The following is a 12,725-nucleotide window of genomic DNA, read 5'->3' on the forward strand; positions in this document are numbered from 1 at the left end:
CCAACTTGCTTATTTTTCTTCTTAATTAGAATCTTGTTAACACTATTTTTTTTCAGTTACAACTATTTACTATTCTAAATGTACAATCAAAACAAACTTTTTGCTAATCTAAACAACATCATTTTTGCACTAATCTAAAAATTACTATTTTTTTTCTCTATTCTTGTCTACTAATTTCAAATTTAATTCTAGCTCTCATTCAAATATATCAATCTACTATCACTCTTAGCTAGAAGAGAAATTGCTTAATTTGCTTGATGCCATCTTGCATCTCAATCAGCTTGTTTATAATCGTCTTAAGAAGGTTAAGAAAACATGTAGAGTTGAGATATTTCTTGTCATCTCTAAATGTTTCTACCATATTCTTCATTACAAAATTATTTGTTTGATTGTTTATAGAAAAATCTTGAATATACTTCATGCAAATAATTTTTGGGTTTGAACTTGCTTGAAATTTGTCATGAATAGAATTGCATCGTGGGTCTTCAACATAAATAAAGAATACATATATTGACAACACAATTTCAGCTTTACACAATACATAAACATTAATCAAAATGAAAAGACACATGACTCTTGCACAGGGCGTGAAGTCAAAACCACTCTGTCTATCTACCCAAATAAACTTTTTTATATTATCATGGTGTTCAACCATTTTTCTTTATGCAATTAATGTGACCCATATCCTGATTTGTTTTCCAAACTGTATTACTGAATAAGACGAGGAGGAAAAGAAAATAATACATGCCATGAGATTAAAATGTTGCATGGATAAGAACTGATATTTGATATTGTGATAAATACAATACAGTGTAAATAGAAAAATTATTGATAAATATTAAATAGTTAGATGATTTGATCTCTAATTCTTACTTTAAAAAACAATTGCATGGATTTTGAAATTTATCATACAACTGATAGCAACTTTAGAAGGAGCCGTGAGAAGTTTGCATTCTCACCTCCTTTAATTTTAAACTACAATTCCTAGTGGATATTTCAACAAATGCAAGTCAAAATGCTCATTAGAATTCAGAAGCATAACCTACACGGATAGGAGTTCGTATGATCGTATCCTCTCAGGTATTGCAGACGATCACCTTTACTTTACAGTTTGGAATTCGGATCACCATAGAAAGCAATATTATTGGGCTTTGAGATTCGTGCCAAGTTAAAAAGATCGGTCCGGATCTAGTAATTGTAAAAGATTCCCTTGTCAGATATTGGAGAGGATGTGAATTCCACGGATAGCAACCTAAGCAAAGGATCTACTAATAATATCAAATTTGAAGGATCTAAATCTTGAAAAAGTTTGAAAAACGTGGACAACTCTTTAGAATAGTTTATATTTTCACAATTGACAAATCCGACCAACAAGGTGAATAAAGCCAGTTGAATTTAGTAAATGGGGAAAAAAGAAGAGTCAATAAATTGACTATCTGAGACTATTCGGCATGATTTAATTGTGATCTATATTCTATACAGATTGGAAGCTTTTGCAATCATCTTATATGTATGTGTTTGATATATATCTTATCTTGTCAGACACTACATCGACAAATACGATGAATACATACATACATACATACAATAGTATTTTAACTACTTTTTTCCCCTAAGCATGTATATATATAGCATGTGTTGAAAAATTTCGGTCAAACCGAAATTTTTAAAAATACCTTCAATCCAAAAAAATAAATTAAAAGACCACTGTTGAAAATTATTTTTTGGTCTAGTGAAAAGGACACATAATTTTTATATAGGAAGTTATGGGTTCGAAATCTATAAATTGAAAAAATTCTTTGTAATATAAATAGTGATTTGAAAGAAGCTGGTAGGCTAGACCTCCACATTTTATTTAAAAAAAAAAAAACCACTATTTTTTGAAAAAGTTCATATTTTCAAGCTGCAATAACAAATGGAGTTGCGGCCGAGTAAATATGAAAATTTTCAGATTTACTGATCTTTTGATTTATATTTTTTATGGTATGGATATATTTAAAAATTCTAGGTTGAAATATCATTAATGGGTCAATCACGCTATCAGTCGGAGGCTCGCAGAATTCTTTTCCACGATTCTAGAATGCATATTGGTTATGATGGGCCTAGAGTTCTCAATTTTAAAACCTAGAAAACGTAATTGTTTAGTCAAATTTTTAACTGCAAATAATTTTTTTTTCTAAAAAGAAATCACTTATGATATCGGGTCAGAATAGGTACGAAATTATTGTTTCTCTTTTTGAAGATTAGTTGGCATTTTCCCACTAATAATTGTATTAATAAATAAAGTTTATGTACAAATTGTCCTAGATTAAGCAGTGTTGTAAAAAAACGTCCGTTTAGGCCGATTAATCGTTTGATTAGTCGTTGGCGGTGATCAAACCGTCACATATTTTTTCAAAAAATCGGTTGATTATTTCCGATTATGTCATATTATTCCCGATTATTAATGAATAATCGCTTGACAGTACTCTATCCGTCCGACGAACGCATACTATTATTTACAACACTGAGATTGAGTAGAACATTACCGTTGCTCTATGTACATTTCACTAAATTGAAAACAGTGATGCTAACAGTGCAGTGTATTGGCTGGAAACAATAATGAAAACAGTGTTGCTCTATAGCCGTGTTAGTTACTAAGCGTTGCTCCACTTTCCTTTTTTCAAAAAAGAGCCTTCTATTTCTTTCTCTTCAAAGCGTTCATACACTCGCAGCCTAATAATATTCCAACGCATTCGCTGCTCCGGTTGAAGTCTCACTTGTCTCATTATCCAGAATTCTCTAATATTTTCTCCTCGAAAGAGAGGTTAAAGTTGTCCAAAATCGTATTACCTCACCGTTCGATCATAATTCGAACCAGTTAAACTTAAGTCCAACATAAACATAGACCTATTTAGAGTGAAACACAAATTTAGTCTATACTTTTACTATGAGATATTTTTTTCTTATTTTTCTAAATTAAAAAAAAAATTACATATTATTTATTAGTATAATGAAACAAAATTACAAACTCGTTGATAATTACAAGAAACAATAAATAAAATGGAAGTAATCGATTATTCGAACCTCCTTAGAGGACGAAAAGTCATGAATTTTTTTTATAAACCATAATTACAAAAAAAAAAAAAAATTATGAAACCAACAAGATTATATTTTTTTTACAAATGCCATTTCGGTTTCGAACTTTTTTTTTTTTGACCGAAATGACAATTCGGTTTCAGATATTTTTACAACCTTTCAACATATTTTTTTTCTCCAAATTTGTGAAAACGGTTGGAATCAAAATGACAATTCAATCCAAAAAAAAAAAACCGAAATGACACTTATGATTTTTATAAAAAAGTAAATAATCAAGTTGGTTTCATAATTTTTTTTTTCTGATTATAGTTAATAAAAAAAAATTCAAAAGTCATGGTGCATGGGAGACCCGTAATCACAGGAGCCGTGATTGACAAAAAAGACAATAATAAAATAAAAATTAGTACCACCAGTACAGGAGCCGAATAAGACTGTTCTTGCCTAAGGGCTTCCAATCAAAATAAAAAATAAAATAAGACTGTTCTTGCTGACTCGCTGACGTGCGGAGCAAGAACCTCTAGATTCCATAAACCTATGTTACTCTGATACGTATCCGATACGCCAGCGGCTGACGTGGCGTATTCTTACTCAGTTGATATGGTCGCCGATACTCCATTGACACGTCTAGATACGGTTGGATACGGATTTTTTTTTTTAAATAGAATTACGTTAAAATAATTCAACCGAATAAGCCCTTCGCTAGGTGATTTTCGGAAACTAGCCTCCACCGATCCACGGGATCGGTGGAGCAAAAAAAAACCCTTCTACACCGGTCCTAGGAACCGGTGTAGCTCAATTTTCCTCTCAGCGCAATCAGCGTAATCAGCAGCCACAGAAGATCCGATTGAAGCCTACACCGATCCTACGGATCGGTGGAGCTTTGTTTTGTAAATGGTGCGCGCAAGCTCGCCCCCTTTCTCCTTTTCCCCACCCGTGCGAGCCCTTCTTCTCCAAACGGTGAGTTCATCTTCTTCTTTTTTTTTCTTTTTTTTTTTTTTAATTCTTTCAATATACTCAATCATTTTTCCATCCAATTGTTTCAAAATTTTCAGATCGTCGAAGAGAATTAGAAACTCTTCAGATCTACGATTTTGATAAGGTAAAAATTCCTCTTTTTTAATTTATTTATTTTAGCCGAATTAAAATAAATAACTAATTTAATTTAGTTTGTTTAGTATTTTTAGATTGTTTTTGTGAAATGTAGTGTGAAATTAGTATTTGGTGTAATTTAGTGTTAATTTGGAGTATATTTAGTAATTTAGTGGTAATGTAGTATTAATTTAGAGTTTATTTGATTTTAATTTAGTGTAATTTAGTGCTAATGTAGTGTTAATTTATAGTTCATTTGATGTTAATTTATTGTAATTTTAGTATTTATGTAGAATAAATTTGTGTAATTAAGTGTTCATGTAGTATAATGTAAATTTTTAGTAGTATGTGATGTGAATTTTACTACTACACAAGTAATAAATCCTAATTTACCCTCAATTCGGTTGCAAGTGTACAACCTTGTCAAGTAGTATTTAGGGATCGTCTCCACAGGGACAATTCGGAATATTAAACCTAACCTAACTAATTTAATTTAGTAAAAGGAAATAAAGGAATTTGTTTGTTTTCTATGATGGTTTGGTTTGTTGCTGATCAAATTGAATTAACTAAATTCTAGGTCTAAATGTGGTTTTAAACAAGAATGAGAAATTAGGGTCTCTTCGGGTTCCTATCCACTAATGTCACGATTAATTGATTTATTAAGGTTGTTCTTATAAATATGAAGGCACAGTCTAATGTTATCGGTATAAAGTGATATTTCTATGTTAATACCGTCTTTAAATTAGTATAAATGTCACCTCTCGGTACTTGGTTACACTAACCCAAAGTTATTAAGTCTTTAACTGTCCCAATTGGTATAGAAAGTTATTCGTCACCTCTCGGTACTTGGTACAATTTTCTAACCTATCGGGTTAAGCCCGTATAAGATGAGCGTCTCCTCTCGGTACTTAGCCTATCAAATACTCTTTTCTTTATGGTCAGGACTAAATATTCAATTTCTCAATTGTAAATACCGAATCCTAGGGTTTCATGCAATTTCGCTTAAGTCATCGCAAACAAGTAATATAAAGAAAAGATCATACCAAGGAACAAGTAAATATAATATAAAATCAACTAATCCATGACATAAGTTTCAAGTTCTAACCCTAATCAACCCTAGAAATAGCCTTAGCCAATCATGGCTGCAGCACACAAGAGAAATAACAAGTAAAAGAGTTCTAAAAGAAAAGAAATCAATGTAACCGCTCGAAGAATTCGCTATCTTCTTCTCCCTTCTTTTGTCTCTCCTTTTTCTCCTTATTCTCCTGTGCTTTTCTCTCTTTCTAATGTCTAAAATTCGTTCCTCCAACAGTTATCCCCCATCCAGAATTAAAAACAACTGATTATAGCAAAAATCGCTTCTGGAACTGTTTATTGCGGGCCGCAATAACTTCCATTGCGGGCCGCAATAATAATACAAATTTTTCTGTTCTGCAAATCGGCTCTGACTAGTTGGTTGCGGCCCGCAATAAAATAATTGCGGCCCGCAATAAAAGTGAAAATTCGCCAGATTTGTGCTTTCTTGCTCCAGATAGCTCGTCTTCCTTCGTTAAGCTCCAAGCACTTGATTGCCTACAAAATAAACGCCAACTAGGGCAGTAACTTGAACTTTTAAACATTTATAACCTAATTAAATTCTAATTTCAACAAAACTCGGTTTAATTTACACAACAAACCCTATGTTTCAACATATATCATTGTGGCTTATCAAATTCCCCCAAGCCTAGTCTTTGCTTGTCCCAAGCAAGTCTAAACCCTCACAGGGATTCCCGGGTTTTGTTTATGTATTTAAAACCAAGTTATCTAAACTATCCTAAAGACTTAAAAATAAAATTGGTCAGTCAAAGCAATTTAGGGTTCAAACAATTCAATTCAAAGCATGAGTATGTCAAACAATTATGCGGGTTTCTTTCAATGATCTTCTTCACCTCACAAACACACGTTTCGATTTTAATTAAGCAAGTTTATATCTATATGACACTTCAGAATTAGTTAATCCTAAATTTTTCTCCCCCATTGTACATGTGACAACCAATTCCAGAAAATCCTTTTAAAAATTTAATTTTTGTTAGGGGTGTAGACTGTGCCTGATGCTTTGACTTCTTTTTTTTTTTTTTTTTTTTTTTTTTTTTACTTGTGCATCCGTCTGTTTTTGGCTCACTCATTTTTCCACTCATTTTTATTTTATTATTATATATATGTTTTATTTTTTTTTATTTATTTATTTTTTTTATATATTTTTTTTTATTTTTAATATGCGGATGTATCTGTCCTAAGGACTTCAATCCAACATAGCTCACTTTTTTCAGCCTACACCTTTGTTCAATTAAGTCCAATTAGAAAAGAATTTCTGAATCTCGCGCAAAGTTTCCTACGGGCACCAAGCCTTTCGGTAACTCTTGGCATTGCGCGTCTGAGACTTGATTTTCAACATGTAGAGAGGTTCTAATTTAAGATCACAGGTACTAAAGTGTCATAAAACATAAATTCACTAATTATTATGTCAACTTGCGCCATGTGGTTATACCATTGAAATCCCCACTTAGATTGTGACATTTTCTCAAAACATTCAAATTTAATTATTTTAACCCCTAAATAGCACAAAACCTACCATTAACTTAAACCTAAGGTAAACCTAAGATACAATTCCTACAATTTTACCCCCCCAAGCCTAAACATTGGCACCGACTCGGTGCAATAAACAAGCTAATGAAAGGTAAAAAGAGGAGATAAAGAAACTCACAATGAAATCAGACTGGTGGAGGTGGTGGAGGTGGCTGCGCAGTCCCCTGAGAAGAAGATGTACCAGTCGCTGATGGTGCTGGACGTGTAGGTCTGCGGCGCCGCGGTATCGGGTCAGCGGAAACAAAGCCAGAGTCAGACATATGCCCGTAGATGCGGTCCGTCCTATAGTAGGTGGCATGTTGCTGCTCAGCTATCTCATCCACCGTCCCTGCAAGGTTCGTGTACTGGACATGCATACGCCCCATCTGATCGGTGAGCCGAGTCATGTCAGAGTGAGAAGTGCTGAACTGACCCGTCATGTAGGTCTGATGCTGAGTGAACTGCCCTCCTATGTGAGTACGGAGATCAGCAATCTGGCGATCAACAGAGTTGAACCGCTCATCCACATAGTCACGCAGCTTATTGATGTTGGTGTTCATGGTCTGCATCAACTCGTACATTTGCTGCGTGGTTACTTGGTCAGCACCGGAAGCCCAAAATGGAGGAGGCTGAGGCTGCTCAGGTCCAGGGATCCCAAATGGATCAACAGCGGCTTGTGCGGCAGGTGGTTGAACCATATCGAGGGGCAGAATCCAAGTGGAGGGATCTGTCCTATCAACCGGTATCCGGAGAGGCATGGGAATCTGCCGACCGCTAGAGAGGAAGAAGAAAGAGTTGCCGACGCGAGTGAAGATGCCAGCCGTCTGAAGATATGCCATATCTATGAACTCGGTCTGCTTTTGGAGTTGATGGGCAAGGACTTTGAAAACTGGCCCTTCTGCAGGAATGACCCCATGGTAGATGGCAAGACGGGTCACAAAGCCCCCGCAGGAGATCATACCGCCCGGAGTGGCATTTGTCCTCACGTTCAGGAGATTGTCGATGAAGAAGCTGCCAACGTGGGGTAATTTCTCGGGATTGGTCAGGGCATGGATCATGGCATAGATGAAATACGACTCGCACTCGCCCAAGGTGCCCACTGTCTCACCGCGTGCAAAGATGGTGAAGGAGAGAGCACGCTGGATGTAGCGAAACACCGGGTGGCTGATCTGACTCGCCTTGTATGTCCGCCTCGGACCACCAATCAGCTGGCAGGAGAATTCGTAGAAGCTGGAGTCCGGCTCCCAATCTGGCACCGTCACGGCATCAGCCCGGAGAGGAAACCCCAGGAGGTTGCTGAGTTCCTCAATCGTAATCTGGTACTCTGCACCATCCAAATAATACTGCAATAGAGAGTCATCTTCCATGTGCAGAGTAGACAGGAATTCATAGGTCAGGGTGCGGTACGCAGGAAATGGTTTGGTACAGTAGTCCCAGATACCAAGGGAAGACATGAGGAGATGAACCTCATCTAGAATGCCCAACTGCTGAAGGGTAGGTATGTGAACATACTTGGGCTGGACAACTTTTTTGGTCTTAAGAATTTGAAAGTTTTCTCGTGCTTTTGGATGCACAAATCTAAGACCATAATCAGTGTCGTTGTTTTCAGGCCACTGATCTTGAGGTAGAGTGGTCCAGTCAGGTTGGTCAGACATTTCAATATCATTAGACCCACTGTTGTTACCGGCCCCTCTTCGATATTGTTTGGACCGTTTTGAGGGGATGAAATCATCCTCTGCTACCGCCTTACCCTTGCCCCTTGGTTTTGGTGGCATGATTGGTGTTCAATTGGTTCAATTCAATTACAATTCACAATCAATTCAATTACCAATTTGGTTCAATTCAAGCAATTGAAATTAAATAGAGTTAGAGATACAACCAAATGTGTGCAATCAAACCAATGTGAAGTGTAGATGCAACCGAGAAATCCAAACGCCGAGTCGACCCGCCAAATTCTGGAAAAATCAGCCTTGTAATGCCTTCTGTGAGCTTTATTGCGGGCCGCAATAAGTCTCTTTGCGGGCCGCAATAAGGTATATTGAATGCTGGAGGCCTCTGTCTTCTTCGTTGCGGGCCGCAATAAACGGAATTGCGGGCCGCAATGGGTCTGCGTGAAACGGCGTTTTGCTGGCTGCTGTCTTGCGGGCCGCAATGGGTAGGTGTTGCGGGCCGCAATACTCGCAGTGGAGAGGCGGAAAGAAGTGGCGGCTGTTGATCGGTGGCGGCGGGTTGGATTTTGTAGTGAGAGAGAGATAGGGTTAGAGAGAGAGAGAGAAAAAGAGAGATGTAGAGATGAGATGGAAAGAGATGGAGAGGGAGAGAGATCGGGAGAGAGAAAGAGATTGAGAGAGAGAGAGTAGAGATGGGGAGAGTAAAGAGAAAAAGGTAGAGAGAGAGAGAGCAAAGAGAAGAGAATGGGAGAGAGAAAGAAGTGGGGGAAGGGGTCAGAGAGAGAGATAGAGATTTGCGGAAAGGCCCCCCTTTTATCACAAATTCGCGTCTGTTCGGCCTCCATTGCGGGCCGCAATAACTGTCATTGCGGGCCGCAATGGACTTTTTTTTTTTTTTTTTTTTTTTTTTTTTTTTTTGACTCTATGACTGCTTGATTGCGGCCCGCAATAACTGGAATTGCGGACCGCAATTAACTCAAAATTAAGACTTAATCTTCGGAAGTCTCTGACTGCTTGGTTGCGGCCCGCAATAAAATTATTGCGGCCCGCAAAGGAGCCTGAAATCTTCTGAAAAACCTAAATTAACCTATCTAAATGCAAATAAAATTTAAAAATACGAAATTTAAAATTGCAAAAAGGTAAAGTGCTTGGGTTGCCTCCCAAGAAGCGCTCTTTTAGGGTCTCGAGCTCGACCATTCTCCTCTTTTAGTTCATTTGTGCATCGGTAAGGGAGATGTTAATCTTCCCTTCAACCGGTTCTCCATGATTGTACACCTTGAGCCGCTGGCCATTTACTTTAAATGCGCCAGTTCGTTCGCTCCAGATTTCTACCGCCCCATGTTCAAACACGCGTTTCACCTGAAATGGGCCACTCCATTTGGACTTGAGTTTGCCTGCAAAGAGTTTAAAACGTGAATTGAACAATAAAACATAATCACCGATTTTAAACTCCCTTCGTATGATGTGCTTGTCATGCCATTGTTTTGTCTTCTCCTTGTAGATTTTGGCATTCTCATACGCGTTGAGACGGATCTCCTCAAGTTCATGCAAGTCGAGGATGCGTTTTTGACCGGCTTGGTGCATGTCGAAATTGAGGGACTTGATAGCCCAGAATGCCCTATGCTCCAATTCGACTGGCAAATGGCATGGCTTACCATAGACAAGCTTAAAAGGGGTCATGCCAATTGGTGTCTTGTAGGCCGTGCGGTATGCCCAAAGTGCATCATCTAACCTCAGACTCCAGTCTTTTAGGGACAATCCTACAGCAGTTTGTAGGATGTGCTTTATCTCTCGGTTTGACACTTCAACTTGGCCACTTGTTTGCGGGTGGTACGGAGTTGCCACCTTGTGTTTAACTCCATACTTTACCATTAAACTTTCAAAGGAGCGATTTATGAAGTGTGAGCCTCCATCACTAATCACCACCCGTGGAACACCAAATCTTGGGAAGATTATCTTTTGGAAGAGGCGTTTGACGGTCTTTGAATCGGCCCCTGGGCTTGGTATTGCTTCTACCCATTTGGAGACATAATCCACTGCTACAAGGATGTATTTGTTGTTGCATGAACTCGGAAATGGCCCCATGAAATCAATCCCCCACACATCGAACAATTCGACCTCGAGGATGCTTTGTTGAGGCATCTCATGTCGCTTGGTGATGCCTCCCAACCTTTGGCATTTGTCACAAGAGACAACAAATTGCCTTGTATCCTTAAAAAGAGTTGGCCAAAAGAAACCTGCTTGCAGGACCTTGGCGGCGGTCTTATTGGTTGAGGCATGTCCTCCATATGGTGATGAATGACAGTGGTGAAGAATTGATTGAACCTCATCCTGCGGAATGCAACGCCTATGAATCCCATCAACACCAAGCTTGAAGAGATATGGGTCATCCCAAAAGTAGTGCTTGGTATCCGCAAAGAATTTCTTCCGTTGTTGGTAGGTGAGATAGGGTGGTAGAACTCCGCATGCAAGATAATTTGCAATATCCGCGAACCATGGGTATTCGATTTTACCCACTTGGTAGAGCTGCTCATCGGCAAAAGAGTCATCAATGGGTAAGTCTTCATTTGGTTCAGGTTTGATGCGCGAAAGGTGGTCAGCTACAAGGTTCTCGGTACCCTTCTTGTCTCTAATCTCCAGGTCGAACTCTTGGAGTAAGAGAATCCAACGAATGAGACGAGGTTTGGCATCCTTTTTCGTGAGGAGATAGCGAACCGCGGCATGATCCGTGTAGACTATCACCTTGGAACCAACTAGGTAAGGTCTAAACTTGTTGATGGCGAAGACCACCGCGAGTAGCTCCTTTTCGGTAGTGGTGTAGTTGACTTGAGCTTCATCTAGAACTTTGCTTGCATAGTAGATGGCGCACGGCTTTTTGTCAATTCGTTGCCCTAGCACCGCTCCAATGGCGTAATCACTTGCATCGCACATGATCTCGAAAGATTCGCTCCAATTTGGTGGTTGCAGGATGGGAGCGGAGATCAATGCTTCCTTCAACTTATTAAAAGCATCTAGACACTCTTGGGTAAAATCAAATGGAGCATCTTTTAACAAAAGATTGGTCAAGGGCTTGGCTATTTTAGAAAAGTCCTTGATAAACCTTCTATAAAACCCAGCGTGTCCTAAAATACTTCTAACCCCTTTAACATTTGTTGGTGGAGGTAATTTTTCAATTACCTCAATCTTTGCACGGTCAACCTCTAAACCCTTAGCAGAAATCACATGACCTAAAACAACACCCTCTTGTACCATAAAATGACATTTCTCCCAATTCAAAACAAGGTTTACCTCTTCACATCTTTGTAGGACTTTAGATAGGTTTAACAAACATTTATCAAAAGTGGTACCATAAACCGAGAAGTCATCCATGAAAACTTCCATAGACTTCTCAATTAGGTCAGAAAATATACCCATCATAGCCCTTTGAAATGTTGCAGGTGCATTGCGCAAACCAAAGGGCATCCTACGGTATGCAAAGGTACCGTATGGACAAGTGAAAGTGGTCTTTTCTTGGTCATCAGGGTGAATTGGTATTTGAAAGAATCCACTATAACCATCAAGATAACAAAAGAAAGAGTGCTTAGCTAACCGTTCAAGCAATTGATCAATGAAAGGAAGAGGGAAATGATCCTTGCGCGTGCCGGTGTTGAGCTTTCGATAATCGATGCACATGCGCCATCCCGTCACGAGTCTTGTTGCAATCGGTTCGCCATTCTCCCCTTCTATCACGGTTGTCCCTCCCTTCTTTGGCACCACATGGATTGGGCTCACCCATTTGCTGTCGGAAATTGAATAGATGATGCCAGCATCAAGAAGTTTCTGAATCTCCTTTCGCACCACCTCGCTAAGGTTCGGGTTCAATCTTCGCTGTCCTTCAATGGTTGGCTTGTGTCCTTCCTCCATTAGAATGCGGTGCATGCAGATGGAAGGGTTGATTCCTTTGAGGTCATCAATGGTGTATCCAATGGCTTTTCGGTGCATCCTCAAGATTTGTAGAAGTTGTGAGGTTTGGTCTTGGTTTAGGGATGCGTTGACAATAACGGGATAGGTTTGGTTTGGACCGAGGTATTCGTATCGAAGGGTTGAAGGTAATGGCTTAAGTTCAACCTTGGGTGCGTCCTTCGAGGGTTCGGCAAAGTTGGGGAGAGTTTCGGTAGTTGAAACCTGAAGAATTGGGCTCAGAATAGGCTTTTTGTCAATCTGGGAAGGGTTATTGCGGGCCGCAATAAGGTTATTGCGGGCCGCAATAACTTCTGGAATTTGCAAAGTCTCTGTCTGGATTGG

Source organism: Carex rostrata, chromosome 4 (genome assembly GCF_964058835.1).
Source record: "Carex rostrata chromosome 4, lpCarRost1.2, whole genome shotgun sequence".
In the NCBI taxonomy this organism is placed as follows: domain Eukaryota; kingdom Viridiplantae; phylum Streptophyta; class Magnoliopsida; order Poales; family Cyperaceae; genus Carex; species Carex rostrata.